The 18,721-nt window shown below is 40.7% G+C and overlaps 1 long non-coding RNA gene across 1 annotated transcript; it reads right to left on the bottom strand.

The window, feature by feature from the left end:
- Positions 1 to 119: 119 nt before the first annotated feature.
- Positions 120 to 7,596, bottom strand: LOC130609856 (uncharacterized). The gene is made up of 3 exons (XR_008974894.1): positions 7,300 to 7,596; positions 6,057 to 6,416; positions 120 to 199 (listed from the first exon to the last, which is right to left on the bottom strand). It is a non-coding gene; the product is annotated as an uncharacterized LOC130609856 (long non-coding RNA).
- Positions 7,597 to 18,721: the final 11,125 nt, after the last annotated feature.

Genomic DNA, 18,721 nt, shown 5'->3' with positions numbered 1-18,721 from the left:
CACAGCTACTTACTAAGACTTCCTGGGTGCTGTTTTATACCATATCCTCTTGCTGAAAGGCAGGACTTGTGAGTTTGTCCTCTGTTCTGCCTATGGGAACTTGAAGGGACACCTCTTATCTTCTGCAGCCCATAGGCTATCCAGAGTGGGGTTGTGCAAAAGACATGTCCGATCCTTTCCACCAAAGCCACTCCACTTCCTAGAAAGGAAGACAAAGTTTGATTTACCAGATGCTGAGACTATGTATGGTGCAGCCTTCTGTTTCTATCACTTACCTAAAGGGTGGACATGTCTTACAGTCCCAGCTCCACTCCAAACTAGTGCTTCACATGAACTGCACTGACAGCCCCTGTGGCAGGAAGCAGAACTGAAGGGTGACACCACTGGGCATCTCCCCAAAGGAAATAGTTAGACTACCCCTTATTTTCCAGCATTTCCCTATTACTAAGTGTTAGTGCTGCTCAAACATACCACTTGGTGCATGGGGGGCACCAATAGAAACCTCAGGACTTTGCGCTGGCCGGGTGATGAAGGCATTACCACGGCAAGACACTCACATCTAAACGCTGTGGCTAGTTTTCGCATGAGACTGAGCCTTGTCCCTGCACCCCCAGGCTGGACTCAGGCAGTCTGGGCCACCCTTTCTCATAGAAACTGAAGCCAATCACTCAGCCAAAACCTCACTTTCAGGGGTGGTATAAATCCTTTGAAAACAAACACACAACCCCTCCCTTGAGGCTCAGAAAAGACCAGTGAACCATAAAGACCCGGTGAGATAGTCCAGGGCCAAATTAGCAGCACTGAACAGTAGGTCAACAGTGCAAAACCTTTCAGCGTTTTGCTACCAGTAGCAGAAGAAAGCCAGGGTGCATTTAAACTCCAGCACCTTTCCACAGTTTAATAGTAAATGGCCTATATTGAATAGCTGGCAACACATGCGCTCTCCTTGTTTTCTTCTCTTGTTAAATGTTTCCTGGCATGGTGACAGGTAAAGCATAATACAGCTTGGCAATATGGCTTTTACATGGTGAAACAGCTCCTCTGCGCTACGCTAGAATACATATTACTGTGACAAGGGGCTTTATTCTGAATTATCTGCACATACTAAAAGCCAGTGGGAAACTGGGGGAGAGTTTAGTGAAAACTACATCAGATTTTGTCACCGCTGAGTGGAAAATTTTGGATAGAAATCACAGTGTGGGGTTTAATCACAGCTCCTTCTGGTCAGTGCACTATGGAAAGCAGCCCCTGCCATTAAAGATTCACTTGGGAAAGGTGGATGGTTATCCAGCATTAAACATGTTTCTGTGGCACTGAATTCTTCAGATCGCTTGGGGAAGTAAGTCATCCACTTTTTAACCTGACAGTGCTTGTTGATAAAAACAGTACAGAGAGCTGGATGGAGCACTTATACAAAGCTGATAGATGAGATAGATGGAGAGGATTTATCCTGTGGCAGGGGAGCTGGGTAGGACTAAAGCTGTGCTGACTTGTAAGCATGGAGATGATGAGGTTATACAATTATTTCTTAACAACATCTATGCGAGTGATGGAGAGCAGAACCCCACGTGAGCCTGGCTCTGTGCTGCTCCTCCTTGGAGACAGCCTTCCCCAGAGCCACTGTTGCGCCTCAGAGAGAGGCATTTTCACTTGGCAGCCCTCTGAAATTTAGGAGCTGTTTTGCATTTCAAATGTATGAGTTATTTTGTATCTGGAAGCTGCTGTTAAGCAAAGGTCTTACTTGCTCTGTGGGCTGAGGATAAAATGCTAAAGACATTCTGACTGCTACAAGTTGTTGTTGAGAGATAGAGTGGAACAAAATGACCAAGAGGAGAATAGAGAAATCTCTAAGCCAGAGGGTTGTTCTGCTTCTCTCTCATAGACTTACTTTCATACCCCACATTTTCTGTGCCCAGCCTATGAGGGGTTTTATGCAATGGACATCACTGGGGGGTTTGATTCCTTTTTTCTTTTTCCCTTGAAGACTGTGTCGATTTAATATCAAAATCATGAGCTCAGCTTCTATTTTCATTTTGGTTTTGAACCGATTTGGAGAAATTCAGGCTTAGGTCACTCTTACCATCCCAGAGGCCTCAGACAGTGATCTGATGGGGAGCTTTTGGACAAGAGAATGGAAGTAACAGACTGAGCAGTGATTAAGGTAAAAAAGAGTCTGTGCTGGTGTATACAATTGTATTAAATGAGAAGACTGGTATCTTTACTATCTCAGTTATCTCAGACATCAAGAATTCTCACAGGAAGACAGAAACTATCTCTCTAGTATCCGTAACCTCAGCATAACTCACACCCTCTGTAGGTCAGAGATGTGGGAAGCACTATCAGAAGTAACACTGAGGAAACAGAATTCAGATGTTACCTAACAGTGGCCTTACAGGACATCCACCACACACACAGGGCACCCAGGTAAGATGGATAACCAGAGGAAGGATGACGAAAGGGAAGAAATGTTCTTTGCCATTATTGTTACACGAACTCCCGGAGACTCATGTTAAATGGGGACATTCCAGAATAAATAAAACCATGTCAGAAACAAGGGGCAATAAGGGACCTGCAGTTACCTTGCCATTTCTTTCAGATGCTTCTTATGACCTCCAAGTGACTAGTACAGTCCTTACCAGCTGAATCTCAGCCCAGCAGCCTTCATCCCTGCTCCATGCCATAGGATTGTGCACTAATCATATTTTAAAGGCAGGAGATGTATTTCATAAATAGTCTGTCAGCAGAAAAAATATTTCTGAGGCCCTTGATTAATAATGTAGGACATCAGTGATCTTGGAAAACTCGAACATCAGCGCTGTACTTGGCTGAGCAGAACAGATGTTGACATCTTTGTTGCTGTTTCTTGGCTGAAGACAGATGTTTGTGAGGTTAGATGGAAAAGGCAAGAGTGCACAGACATACTGGAATCAGTGGAAAACACTGCTTCCTTATACTTATGTGGGGACTCAATCTGTATTCTGGGAAGTCTTTTAGATTATAATTGCTGCATGATTAAGTATGTGCCAGTGTCATCTCTTAGGTGCTGAGACAAGGAACACAATCCTGATAGCTGTATGATGATGTCTGAATAGTCCTTGCATGGCAGAGAAAATACAAGTACATTAGGGAAGAGCAATAAATACCATCAACTGCTCTACTGGATTGGATTTTTGAAGGGTGCTCCTGTCTCAGATGTTAATGGAGTGGCTTAATTTTCCTTGCAATGGTCATAATAAACTCAGGGAAATGTAATTCATGGATGAGACAAGATACCTGGTGTTGAAAAAAGCCTGGGTGCTCTTAATGTCTAAAAAACGACTGTTCAGCAGCAGATCAGCTGTGTAAAAATGTGACCTCTCTAATGCTTCCAAGTTCAAAATGATTTGTTGGGTAAGTGTCACTTGAATAAGTTAAAGCTTCACAGTTTACTAAAGGATGTGTTTTGTATTCTGGTCCAAGTATGACTACACCACAAAATGCTTTCCCTGCATCATCTGAAATACCAAATGCAAGGCAAAATTTTGCTTCAGACTTCCACAAAGTGCCAAATTCTCTCTATCTGCAATAATATACAGACTACACAGTAAATCACCCTCCTGAAAACATTCCATCCTGTTCTTTCAGTCCAATGTTTAAAGGCTTCTGTGAGTAAATCTCTGATTTCTTTCAGGAAATAAAATTGCCCTGATCTCACAGAAACTTTCACCTTGAGGAGCCCATAGAGAAAACTATTTTTGGGGGGCTGGAACTGGATGATCTTAAGGTCCTTTCCAACCCTAACTATTCTATAATTCTATGGATGCAGAGGTAAGACTATGTGCAAAGGGTGGTCCTGGGGCCCTGCTGCTCTCAGAGCTGTCCCATCAGCCAGGCCCGCCAAGGGAAACATTAAAGCAAGCTCCTTCCTGCAGAGGGCAGACCTGTGTCTGGGGCATGCTCAGGCTTCTCCCCGGTATAGGAAATTTGCTGTGGTCAGTCTTCATCCATCTTTCTTCTTTACCATTTTGCTTCTCAAACTGGGAGCTTTTCTGTCTCTGGCTGCTTCTACAGTAACTAGGAGCTTCCTCTGTTCATGCTGTGGGGGCAGAGGCTTTAACCACGCTGCCATGGTTACATGGACAGGGAAGCTCAGGTTTTTAAGCATTGACATGATAAAGTAGAGGAGAAAGTGGGGCTAGCAAGAAGGTTGGTAAGGGTGTCACTCTTGAGGTGAGGGATGGCATAAACATAGGAGGAAGCCGAAACAAGTAACTTCATCCATGGCTCTTGCGTTGAGAAACAATCCTGAGCAGAAAACACATCAGTCTCCCCAAATTCCTGTGGCTCCTACACTGAAACCAGTAGGACCATTATAACAAGGAAGGAGGTCAATAAGCACTGCACTTCCCTGGACCAGCAGATATGAGGCAGAAAGCATCTAGAGGGAGCCCAGAGCTGCTCCTAGGCTACTGCCGCAAAAGAATCCCCTTGTCCTGCCATTGCAGATACAGGAGAGGTTTGAACAGGTTCATTGCTGTAGGATTAAGAGTCTTTAAGCACTGATTAGCTGGTATCAAAGTTATTACGGGATTAAGCATGTATTATCCAGCCCATGTGCCATCTGATGCACTTTCAGGAAATAAAGCACCCCACCAGAGGTGCTGTCTAAATGCCAAGTGTAAGTGACATTTGTTTTTATGTAGATGTTACTAAATGATTTGGGAAGTAAAACATTAGTAAAATTTAAATGTTATAAATTATTAGGGAGAATTAATATGCAGGGATTTTTTTTTATTTAAGTAATTTCTATTATTAAATCTTGTGTTTTGCAACTTTGAACCAGTAATTATGTTCTAGATACACAATATAACATAACTAACAAAATATGGTTCATCAGCCTGCATTATATACCATTATCCATCTATGTTTGTGTAACAATTTAATCATTTGATCAAATAATAGCAGATTCCACAATATGTCATTCAAGTATCCCCAGTTTATCTATAATGATTTTCCTCTTGTCAGCTCATTTCTTGAACCTTTGCTGAATCTGGTTTCAATGGTACTATAAACAATCATCATTGCATTGTAAAACTGGAAACTCTCCACTAAAATAGTGTTTTGATCGGGGTTGCCATAGTAATAAGTCTGTGCTTCCCTCTTTGGAGGCCTTGTTATATGAAGTATCTGTGATTTGCTCAGAATGGCCCCAGTTCATCTGTCAAAGTGGGTTTTTCCTTCTTTAAAATAATGATCTAGAAAATCCCACAGTGGCAACAAATATTTTACAACCATAACGAGAAACATTGTATCACTCAAGCTTTGTAAATCTATGCCATTATTGTATTAGAATAAATCACTTTCCTTAGGTATATTACTTAGAAATATGCAATTCTAATTTTAGAGCGTGTATTCAATAGGGGGTATTTATTTTTTATGTAAAGAGAATTATTAACTCTGACTTCAAAAATACATCACATGTCAGGTTATGTTTAGAGGCCCTGCAGCAAAAAGGAAAAAAAAACCACCCTGAAATTCTTTCTTATTTCTATCAAAATACCACAAATATCCAGTCCGTTTCAGATTTACTTACCCCACTCCATTCTTAAACACTGATTTTTCTAATGAGATCAGGTATTACCACAGACTTTACAACTGCGCTCTCAGATAAATGATATTCAGATGATACACTTGTAAGAATTAGAGCTCCTGAAAATACATCAACGACACTATGGAAATACATCACTGAGCATGATTTTAAATACAACTGCTCCAGTCAGTTACAGTAATTTGATGCATGAACTATGATATTTCCTCCTGCAGGAATGAGGGTAAACAAACACTACATCAACACGCCGGTGACAGACTTGGCGCAAAGAAGCGAGGATGGAGATCGTATTTTATCTAAGACAAATGGTTAACTTGGTTACTTTATGTAAGTCACTACCCGCTATAGGATTACTTCATGTAACTCACTGTCAGCTACTGCCTCATAATGTCTGACAGGGGGATATTAACATCATCAGAAGGGAAGGTATCTATCTGTATTCAATGAATTCTAATTAGAAAGTAATTACTGGATAGTGAGGAATCTGCCGACTCCAGGCCTCTCCTCACACATGTCACCTTAGTTAGCTCTATGGCAAACAAGGGGGAAGGTAAGCAGTGGTGCATATGCTTATTTCCTTACATTTTGCTGGTGACTTAGTTCTAAGCAGGGCCAGATCACGGGAAGTCTTCGGAAATAGTTTTATATCATTTTGCCAAGTGGATCCCCAGAAGACTCTGTGGGGGCAGAGGTGCTACACATCTTCTGTTATAATTGACCTGGGCTTTGAGATTTCTCTGTCATGATGTATCCCAGAATGGTGCACGATGGGAAGAAACTTGTTATTCCTCCAGCAGTGCCAAATGGACAAGATCAAGTAGGCCTGGGACTTGAAAAAAAGGAAGAAATATTGACAGATAAGTAACCAGCCCAGTAAATGACAGGCAGGCACAGGAAGCTTGATTTCCTTGGGGCTCAGAGGTAATCTATTAACCTTAAAACATTTCAGTGCAAATCTAGTAGATCTTGTTTTTTAAATGCAAAAATATAGGATGCTTTATTGAATCATTAGGTCTGTCTTGATTTCTTTCTCTCCTTGCAAGTTAGCAGTGGGAGAACAAAAACTCACCCGTGCCTAAAAGAGCTAGAAATACACTAAACTCACCCAAAATATTTATTCATTGGATTATGAAAATTGTATCTGTAATGCAGTTCAAGAATATTAAAGATGTCCTCTGAGAAGCTGTCATTTTTTATGGCATTGTGACTGGCATTAAAACACTTGTTTTGCAGTTCTTTGCATGGCAGCTCATCAAAAGTCAGGGAAATGCTAGAACAAATCCACGTCAATAAGGTGGGCTGGGCTAATTAAGAGCAGCACGTGCCCCTTGAGACTACTGTCTCATTTAGTGATCTCAGTGCCAGCCCAGTCAGTGCTGATGTAGTGCTCTGGAGCCCAGGAGGAGTGGGGCTCTCCTGGGTGCTGTGTACACAAGTGCTGACACATCCTAGACCCAGGATGAAGTGCTAGTTTTCCATACCAGTGCAGTCCAGAGTGTAAGGAATAGAATTTCTCTGGATTTAGGCTCCATCTGAGAAGATTTCTGTAATTTCTACTTTGAGATGTTCTTTCTCTGCTGTTTGCAGCTAGGAGTTTCCTTCCACTGAGAGGTATCCTCTTGGCCAGAAGCAGCTTTGCTGCCTTACCCAAAATTCTGTTGACATTTGGCTGAGACCCCCAGTGGTTAAAAAAAGATCATTACTGCTCTCACCTGATCTCCCACTGCTGAATTCTTCTGTCCTGCAGGGCTCTCCAGGTCAGCCATATCCATGCTTCTGGCACAGCAGCAGCAATATTGTATGTTGCCCCAGGCCCCACTAAAGAGGCTGCTGGAACAGAGAGAAAAGTGGAATGAAGAGGCCAAATTCCCTCCACCTTGCCACTCTCTAGGCAGATTCTATTCCTGCTACAACCCATTCATATCCTCTGCTGCAGGACCAGCATGAGGAAAAATCTTCAGAACAATGGAACACAAAAGGAACAAGGAGATGAATCCCCTCACCCCTGCCATGCAGTCCACCTCCAGTTATTCTTAATCGACATCTTCCTTGCTACACTTTAAACTGATGATGCTTTTGTCTGCCTACCCTTGAGAACAGATTATTTATATGAATTGAACATACAGCACAGATTATTCCCTCTTTCCTTGCCATAGTATTTTCATATTTGTTGAAGTCAGTTACACTCTCCTCAGTCTCTTTTTCTCCAGGTTAAATTATGCCACTCACTTGATCTTCCCTAGTAGATTATCTTTTCCAGACCAATGGCTGCTTCTGTTGTTATCCTCTGGAGGGTTTCTAATTGATCAGCTTCTTCTGGAGATTTGCTTCTTATTCTGCTGTCACAACAACCCAAATAAGGTAACAGTCCTGGAAATGATGAAAGAGAGGGGTTTACTGTTCCCTGAGGTTGGCAGAGGCTCACAGCAAAGATGACACAGGTTTGGTCCCACAGATCCATATTACCAAGCATCGGGTTTAATTCTGGAAACATCACTACCCTCTGGCAAGACCCCAAGACATATGCTTACCATGAAGCGCAGGAGTAATTCATGGAAGTTAAGGAGATGTTTAGATTTCACCTTATATCTGAATCTTTACCAGAACAGGCACTACCTACAATATATTCAAAACAACATTCAATTAATCCCCCAAATATTGCTTAATATTTTCAATAATTTAAAGTTTTAACCTTTCTTCTTAGTTCTACTTATATTTTAATATAATTAAGTTATATCCTTTTTTGGTATTTTCTCTTGTTAAGTTACATGACACCTAATTCTCATGTATACCAGGACCGCTTTTGGTTTGCTCTTGATAAGTAATAGTATGCAAACTAGAGGCAATGAAATATAGTCCCACTTAACTGTCCCTCTACTCTGTCAGAGTGATGTAACATAACATTAGTGTAAATGGATGCTGGACCTCAACTTTGTAGATGCACATTGATTTTCCAAGTTTCAGGTCTTAGCATGATCTAAAAGCGGGTGTAATTGAATTTCCATTTTCATAATGCCGTAACATACATTTTCATAAAATAGTAATGGAGATTTTTTCAGTGCATAATTTTGTGGCTTTGGGAATATTAGAAGAGGCAATGTGTTGGAACCTAGATTCTGAAATACGCCTTAATACCTACTTGCTAATTATTATCAGGCCATCTGCAATGCTAAGCAGTCATAGCATGAGAGAACTCTCTTGACCCACCCACATTTGTCCGCTACACCTACACTTCCCATCAGCTCAGCATGGACACGGCGTTATTCTCAGTTTTCTCACGCTGTGAGGGGTTAGGTGAGGCAAAGGCTCACACACCAGAGTCTTATCCTACCTCCTAACTACCCACCTAAAGCCTGCTAACCGTAACAGTGCAGAACATAATGGGAAAAGTGTATCGACTTGTTTAATTTAAAACCATCTGTGTGAACTATCTTTACAATAACTACTTGTTTCAATAATTTATAACTAGGATGCTATACCTGACAAAATGATTCAGATAACTAGAGCAATGTGCACTTTAAGTTTAAAGTCAAGGTCTTCCTTGCTCATTTTAATGACTTCTCTTGTGCACAAGATATTAATATTCCTGTGAGCAAACACAGCACTGACTCATTAATCAATAAGAGCTGGCTCCTCTACATAATAACAATAGCCCTACTGGATAATTAACTTTTGTTCCATTGACTTTAGTTTGTACATAATTTCCAGCGGCTGACACCGGATGATAAAAAGCTTTGCAGCTGACAGGCGCCTTTTAAAATCCTTTTTTACCAGTTTAGGGAAAATGATCCACACCCACTGTTATAAGTAAAATACAGTGTAGGTGTCGGTGTGTGTCCGTGCCATATTTAAAAGCAGGAAACTGACAATAAATAGAAGACCTAATAAATATTGTAAGGCTTTGGTGAGTCCTGCTGTTAAATCGTAGCATTGTGAAGGATTTGCATTTTCCTGTCATGTAGTTATGAGGCAGACTAGAGATAAAGATATGTCTCTGATTAAATGGGTATTCTAGATAAGTGGCAGATTTCCTCAGTCTGGACTGGGGTAAGAAACACAGATGTGTCTGCACATCTCAAACTGGTTTTAATATTAGGGCAAGTCCAGCAAGGGTGGCAACACCAGAACCCCTACTGTTAGTTCTGAGGTTCAGTATTGTCTGTGCTAGGACACAAAAGCAAGGGTGACTTTAATGCAATCATTTCAGTTACTCACATCACAGACAGCTGCAGTGGCACCTCCCAGGAGCCTATGGGCTATGGCACAGGGGCAGGAACACGCAGCAACAGCAGGAGGAAACTCCCAGTGCTCTGCTCACAGAGAGACACCTGGGATGGATGGCTCTTTGCTGAGACCATCACTTCTTTTGCTTCTATCACTAGGCAGTTCTGTTCAATAGAGGTTTGTTACTTATGCCTTCTTCCACTTCTTCCTTAAAAGAAACCCCCAAACCAAACCAAGCAACAAAACACCCGACAGACACCACCAAAATACACAGGGAACCAACTTGGTGTCATCAACAGAGCACACTGGGGAGGGGAAAATCTACTCCAAGAGGACTTGAAAGCTTCAAAATCTACTTTTCTTCCAAAACAAAAGTAAATTGAGCAAAGGGGGGAAGAAATCTCAAAAATCACTTCAAATGATTTCTTTCGGCACTTTACATTGTCTTGTCATCTAGAATACAACCCAATTTTAAATAAGCCACACACAAGTATTTTCAAAAGGAAAAATTGAAATCCTGCATAATCTTTTATTGTACTCTATATTTGTATCTATATTTATATATACCTATATATATATCTATAATCTAATATTATAATCTATTTCTAGTTATGAAATAGAGTATTTCAATTTTTCCTTTTGAAAGACTGTTCCACCGACTTTTCTGCAGTAGATAATTAACTGTAGGTATTAGTTCTGGAATAAACCATACTTATAATCCACTGTAGAATAAGAAAGTTCAGTATTACATACCACAGTTTTTATATAGGATGTACTCTATTTTTATGATAGTTTCCTTTGTGATATTGAGTGTCACAGGGGCTGGACATTTGACTGCGTAAATCATTATAGTTCATTGACATTAACTGAGCTACTGTGATTTGATAATCCCTTAGATCTGATGTTGATAAAGTATCCCCACAAATGTGAGCATAAACCAGTTGTGAAATGTTTCTGCTATCAGTTCCAAAGACTGAGATACCTACCTCTCTTATTCATACAAAGCACTCCACACAAAGAATGCCTTGATTAAGCCTTAATTCAAAAGCTGAAGTATGTGAAACAAAGAAGCCTCATTCAACCTGTTAGGGGCAAAAGGCAGGCTACTAAGTGAGTGCTTATTTGCATTGCACAGTATGTTCTCCAGCAGGAATAAAACGTACTGCAAGACAATGGCCCATCAGCTTCTATATAGAAGGGAAAACATTCTTGTGTTCAAAATTGTGGAAATGTCAATATTTCAAAAGGTAGTTTTCCGGTTCATTCAAGCACTGATAAGAAATCATTACACTTTTTAAGAATATTGATGATTTCGAAGGGGAATTTAATGGAGAGAAAGCCTTTTTTTTGCAGTTCATTAGTTTGTGCCTGTATAATTGACTCTTCAAGACTCTTTTGCATGTGCCACTGAATGGTTTTCACCAGATGATTTTCATGGTATTTATAAGAAACTTTTCCATCTCACAGAAATTTCCTTTCCATGTCTCCTCAATGAGTACTGTCAAGTTCTAAACAGAGTTCAAGTCAGGAAATACACAAAGAAATCAGTAATTAAATAGCTTATTTTTTCCCCAGGCTTCCCAAGGAGCTGATATAGTAGGTTAGACATCAGGTTTGGAATACGTAGGCCTCTGAACAAAGTGGGTTCACCTCTTTGCCTATCTAGCTGCTAGATCTTGCTTCTTCCTTTATCTGGGCTTTAGGAGCAAGGAAGAAGTGAAATACAACATGTGGAAAGCCTGCTAACCCCAGTGTCACAAAGCAATGCAAAGGTTCCACTGTCCTGCCTGGAAGAGACCTGCTTTCAGCCGAGTTGGGTGGCACTCCCTTGGGAAGTTTCTCACACTTAGCAGGCTATGGGGCTATCTAGGGCACGAAGAGGATTGTGGTACAGCTGAAAGCACATGGATAGCTGTGTATGTTGCAGGCACTGACTGGGCTCTGCAAAACAGTTATTAAAAATGACCTCCGAGGCTAATGCAAACTTCTGTGGCATACAATCAACTATTAAGTCAATGAAATCATTTGTATCAAAGACATTGTGACACTGTCTGAACACAGAAATGGAAAGTAAAAAGACAGCTCGGCATGTACATATGGTCATGGTCTACTGCAGTGAGCGTTACTGCCTGGTTTGCTGAGGCATGCCGGACAAGCTTTAGAGCTTGCTATTTTTGCCAGAATTACAGTGGGGAGAAGAGCTGATGTATGTCTCAGTCAAAACTAGAGACCAGAACCAAGGCAAATGCTCTGCAGGTTCGAAGTCAAGAATTACACTCCATGCAAAACTGTTGTGATTACAGCAAGAAGTTTCTACCCCTGTGAATACTATTCCCCATTTTTATTCACCTTGATTCTTGCTGCTGCCCCAGGGCCTGGAAGCAGAATTACAGGGCTCTGTGGAAAGATCCTATTCTCACAACAGTTCCAGCCTCCATTTTGCTGAAGCAACAGATGCAGCTCACTGGGACTCTGACAAAGCAGTCTGGCAAGCACTAGAACTTTTAGTTGCTCATGTGCAGCATTTGGGGGTTTACTCAACACTGGTGAGAAAAGCTGTGCCAGCCTTATAAGCTGGTGTGCACTAGCCCTCTTTGAATGGGATCCTCTTTGGGATGCTCCCAGTTGGATCTGGAAGGCATCACTGAGATCCTGCGCTTCATCCAGCTTCTAGGTGGACTCTAATGCATGCAGATCCCCTGCTGGTGGGGACTTGGCTGCAGAGTCCATGCGGTTTGGCGCCACCTGGGGTAAATATTTAAAGGGGAAGAACACAGCATGAATGTAACATTAGCATTATGTTGTGAATTTGGGGAAAAAAGGATTGTTTACCTCCTCTGTCCCAGAATGCTGTCCATATGAAAAATGGTTTAAATATATCCACTCCTTCTGTTACCAATTCTTCATCTGCTGGGAGGCTCTTCTGCAGGTTCCAGATATCTGCAAAGAGGCAGCACGACAGTGATGTTAGCATGGTGGCAATATGGGTGGGATCCTTTACTTCAAAACTGGGCATTCCGGAGGACACAAAGTGACATGGACACGTATCTCCTACGACTGCCTGTGCAACAGCTTGGAAGTGACCATTCCCTACCCCGAAGTGACCCACTATTTTATTATTGATACCTTAAAACATGTACAAAGTTCAAGTAGAATATGCTGAAACCAAGAAAAGCAGGCACATGTAAATTTTATTCTGACTAGTTCAGTTAATCCCTGCAAAACAGGAGGACTGCAGACATTAATTTTTCATCCAGCCAGCTCTTATTGAACATATAATCACTAGTTACTTAAAATTTAATCTATTTTTAATAGAAAAATTGATACTGGAATATGAAACATGAAGTAACACATCATTGTTCTGCAACAGACTAAGCTTTTAGAGATAGCATTGGAGTCTAGAAACTGACTGAAAAACGTAAAAGGTTATGTCCAACACTAAAAGCAATCTACATGCTCACCAAAGCCTAAATCATCTCAAAGCAGGAATTATTCACTGACTATAGATACCCTTATTTTGATATGTTTAGTATTCATTACAGCAGATTATCACAGGATTACCACAACAAATTTTGCCTTTCAGGAAAATCTTATTTTCAGGTGATTTGGACTCCTTTTTCACCTCCCTTTGCAAAATCTGCTTTCAACAGCCCCCAAGCTTGACTACTTGCCAGTTCCTTGGGTTTCCACAGAATTTTCACTTCTTGTATTTTATGCAGATGATTTCCAACCCCTTTTCCACAGCACAATGCATGATTTTAAAATTCATAACCACCAAATAGATGATCTTAAGGTCCTTTCCAACCCTAGCTATTCTATGATTCTATGTGTGTGTATCGCAGGAAGAATGGCCACTTCTCTTACATACTACAGGGCAAACAGCCAGACTTTAAAGGCTTCACAATTAGGGACTTTAACAGATTGTAACAGAAGAAGTATTTGCTTATTTTTGCTGTGAAGTCAATTATAAATATGCGCAATTCAAAGTGTGAATGACCATACAGCCACATTTAAGTGGAAATAATACGGCTACAGCCAACTAAACCAGAACAAGGCGGAGGTCTCAGTATTCAGCTGAGTGTGTTTCTGATGCTGACACTACAACAGCTGTGAACTGTCAAAGTCAGCCCAGAGAGGTGGCTCAGCGGAGTCCCTGCCAAAAAGAAGGATTTGGCCTAAAACCCAGCTGTTCTTGCCACAGTTCCCCATGTAGAAGAGCTGACAAAATGGGGGCCTAGCGTACATGAATCCTTATAGTACAGTACTACTGCCTTGCAGGAATGTCAGTCCCTTGAAGATGCATCTTAAACACTTGAAAACTGTAACTGAAACAGTCTAAACATTGGGTTTTATATTCTTCTCATAATATAATCATTACATGAGAAATATTAAACTAGACATTTGACTTTATTGATCTTTTCATGGACTAACGGTACAGGGAGTAATTTTCTGCCTAGACTAATTAATTGATAGACTAATTCATCGATTAGGTTCTCCATAGCATAGTTGGTATTGACAAACACAATCTTTTTCCATCAGTTGTATTAGTTTGCACCAATTACTTTGGCTGTTTCACTTAAGCAATTATGATAGCTCAAAAGCAACAATCAGATTCTTAGCTGGTGTAAATCAGGCTCTCTACTGAAGTCAGAGAGCTGTGCTGTTTTACCCAGTTCAGTTATCTGGCCTTTAAGTTTTAATAATGAGCCTTAAAATACCCAAACCAATAACAAGGATTGCTGAGGCAAACCCCATCAAGTTAGCTGAGCCATTTTCGTCATAGCAGTGAATTGTAACCATGTTAAAGGATTATGTACAGATGCCTCACTTTGGCCTAATTTATACAATCTTAGAATGCTATCAGATGCAAAGTAAGGTACCTGCATGCACAAATAATCATTCTAAGTCAGACAAAGGTTAGATGCTCAATTCACTCACATTTTCCATGCACAGGTTATCTGGAAATTAGGTCCTAAGAATATTCTGCTCTCAATATTAACTGCCTTCCAGATACATCGAAGATAGTTCTGACTTTTCATTAGATGTGAAATCTGCATTTAGATACCTGTGATTTTTTTACATAGTCAACTTGCTGCAGGACTTTAGGGGAACGTAGAGATTTGTGCAGTGCCTTCTCACTTCTGGATCAGCACCGAAAGAATATCCTGATATTGACACTGCTGTTCCACCTGTGGAGCAGAGTCAACAAAGGACACAGGGTCATTACCATATTAATAGTGAAAGGAAGAGAACCATATGGGAATTGAATAACTTCTGTGAGTTTTCAAAATAAAGACAGAGCAAGAATGAGTAAATTGAACTGGCTGTTCCCTGGATAGATTTTCTTTAACAACTTGTTCTTCAGGTAACCCAAGGAGTCACCTGAGTATGTGGATGTTACACAAGCAGACACTGAGGTGATTTTTAAGCTTGTGATAAAGAAATACTTTTCTTTTCAGAAATAGGCCATTTTTTTTCAAATTGTTCAGTGTTGAAAAATGTAAGTAGATTTCAGCTTTCCATTAATCTCAAGTCTGCTCTTCCTAGATGATCATGTAAAATGAGTCTTCCTTTTAAAACTCAACCATCTTTATATGCAAAGATAGAAAATGGTGTGCTTTCTAGAGACACCAGCAACAAAACGAAGTTGTCAAGACTGAGAAGATTTTGCTGAGACAGTTTCCTCACACTTCTGTAACCTCAACTACTTCCTGTGCTCTACATGCTCATGGAGACTTCCTCTGATGTATGGCATAGGGTAAAATAAAGTGCATGGCCTTCATTGAAATGAGTGTTGCTCACTCCTATGTGTGCCTTGTCAATGACATTTGCATTTGCCCCAAACCCATGTAGATCCAATGTACCTGTTGTATTTCTAAAGCTTTTGCAAACAGAGGATGGCCAGAGTACCACATCATTCTGCATATGAACTCCACAGGGAAGAGAGGCATGTGCAGGCAGTAGCGAATATGCAGAACAGAGTCAGGGAAGAATATGATCCTTCTAAAAGAATGCTTCGTGCCCTTCCCACACACACAGAACAGAGAGCACGATTTGCAACCCGGAATTCAATGACATGTAATTAAAATCAATATAAACCCAACATTACAACCCCAAAACAAATTAACGCACAAATTTAATCTCTGTTTCTCATGCTGGCATTTGAAATGGAGTATTTGCTTGGAAGACACACTGTAAATAGGCTCATATATACTGGGGATGTCTTAAGCAATCTTTCTTAATGTAGCCCAATTATTATTCCTTCCACATAAAAGGGGATGATCTACTATCTTCTTGGCCAATTTGCAGTAGAGAGTAACCTGGCTTGATTCTAGTCACATGCCAGTTTTACACAGATGCCTTTACTTTATCATTGTGTGATTTATTCTGTATTAGTGTCTTAACAACTGAACAGAAAATATCACAACTTCATGCAAAATCAGGTCCTGTGGACACAATTAGCCTCAGAACTCTGCAACTTTTCCATTTTAAATGTTTTTCATAAAGAGGTGAGGAATATGAGAAAGCAGAATAAATGCATCCTCTTCTCATATTTTTCTATTTTTGATATGTCACTATCTTTAGTAGCTATATGATGCAGGGCAAACAAATTATTTCAAACATTATTAAATTACATTTTTCTGAGCTAAATTCACATTTAATCTGATTATTGTCAAACCTCTAAAACTGCAGAACATCCAGGGAAAGGCTATGGTGATGTTTTTTCCTTCTGAAAACATCATCGGCTCTCAGGACTTCATTTGATGCAGTTGCACATTAGATGGCTCTTGTTCACATTTGAGCTCAAGGGTCTTCCATTTATTACCCAGTTTACTTTTTGCAGAATTGAGGATCTAAGCAATGTAAAACTGATACGGCCTTTACTCACCAGTGACCAGTTGACTCATAGGATCTTGATACACAGCTAGACTGACCTTGACATTGTCATCACCAATACAACTGATATCCAGCTCAAATCACTGCATTCTTCCACACTAACTTCTCACTGCTGTTTGTCCTGCATGCAGCAAAGTCTTGTGGAGCTTCAAGCACTTTCAAACTGGTCCATCTCACCTAGAGAAGCACTGAAAATGATACCTTGACAGAGAGACAGTAAAGTCTGATTTATAACAGATACAACATTTTGTAAATGTGGCACCATTGTCATTAACCGTGTCTGCGCATTTTGAGTCAATGAACTGTAGTCTTGTCCTGGTCAGAGGTAAGACATGGCTGATGTAGGATGATTGCTTTTGTATTTCTAATGCTTTGGCTACAAGCTCACCTTCAGGCATAGTCAGAAGTAGCAACCATCTATGGCACCACACTGGCAAACCCATGGTCACCCATTAAAGCTACTCCTTGCCAGTACGTGACTGCCCTACAGCAGACATTTGGATATATGAGATTGTGCAGCTACTGCCACCAAAGGAAACGCTCGGCTGTGTGGTGCTCGGGATGCCGCTGGAGGGCACACTCAGTTCTGCTCCTTCTTTGCCCTCCTCCCCTTCCCATGGGATGCAGGGCTGTGCTTCTGCCTTGGCCCCAACCCCTCATTCTTGGGGTGACAACATTCAGGTTTGCTAAGCTTGCTGAAGGAGCCTTGAGCCAGCTCGGGTTGGCACAGAGTGTCAGAATGTGAGATAAAACTTCAGCCCTGCTCATCTCTGATTCCTGTTTACAAAGGTTCCACCACCAGTTGTTTCAACAGAACTCACAGGTCACCAAAACCACCAAATGTTGAAATCAATCACATCTCAACATAAAATAGTCCTCACGCTTCAAATATATGCTTGGAGGCTGCCAGAAAAGCAACGTGATTTGAGTGTATTATTTACTATTGTGGTTTCCACCAGGAAAGTTCATTCTGTCTTCAGAGGGACAGTAAGAACAATTACTGAACAGGGTACACAGATCTCTAAGTTAGTTTTCAATAGCTGACAAGTGAAATGGGAATTGCTGACCACACTAGGTCACACAAAAGTCATTTTGGTAGACTTCTGCTCCCCTCTGACAAGTAATACATTGAATAAGGATGGTCCTACACAATGTCTATCCATGCAAAAACTTGGTTTCTTATTATTGTTGAACACAGCAGAAATCTGCCTGCTCAGTCTGAGCAACTGTTTCTCAATCAATAATTAAGTAACTTTAAGGTCTAGATCTATACAAAGATATTGATATTTTCACTGAAAATGAATCAATATGAACAGGGTAAAGCATCTGAGTAAGCCTTTTTAATGGCAGTGTTTTGGCTGTGAGAAGTAAATTAATTGATTAAAAGAATGACAAATATTGGACAACCAAAGTAAGTCTTTTCACACTTTCACAAACCTTTAAAGCAACTCATCTCAATTCTTTTCTTTATATCCCAACTTTACTCCAACTTTGTATTTTTCATAGGATTTGCAGGCCTTCCTCTGAGTATGCAAGTTCTATCTTTTTTATTGTACATTAATAAGGTGAATTTGGGCAAAGGAAAGGAGCATGATGAGACCTATGGAGAGAAGGGTGATAAACTTTAAGGGATCCTGCTAGGAAGGCCATAGTGGGAGAAAGGAGATCTACTGGGACACTGTAAGGGAAAAATCTACTGAGGGATGGAAAATGATAAGGGAAAGGAAAAAACATCCATGCTTGTGTCTTGGTGGACAAGGAATAGTTCTAGATAAGTCAATAGGTAATGAGTTAAAACTGAAACAAGTGAAGTTCAGGTTAGATATAAGGAAGAAGTTCTTTACTGTGAGAGTGGTGAGACACTGGAACAGGTTGCCCAGAGAAGTAGTGAATGCTCTCCATCTTTGGCACTCTTCAAGGCCAGGTAAGACAGAGCTTTGGGCAACATGGTCTAGTGATAGGTGTCCCTGCCCATGCCAGGGGGGTTGGAACTGGATGATCTTAAGGTCCTTT

This window comes from Pezoporus wallicus, unplaced genomic scaffold (genome assembly GCF_028554395.1).
Source record: "Pezoporus wallicus isolate ANWC-B61680 ecotype Strahan unplaced genomic scaffold, APGP_CSIRO_Pwel_v1 contig_593, whole genome shotgun sequence".
In the NCBI taxonomy this organism is placed as follows: domain Eukaryota; kingdom Metazoa; phylum Chordata; class Aves; order Psittaciformes; family Psittacidae; genus Pezoporus; species Pezoporus wallicus.
Note: the sequence above shows the minus strand (reverse complement) of the source record. Positions and strands in the feature narration are given on the sequence as shown.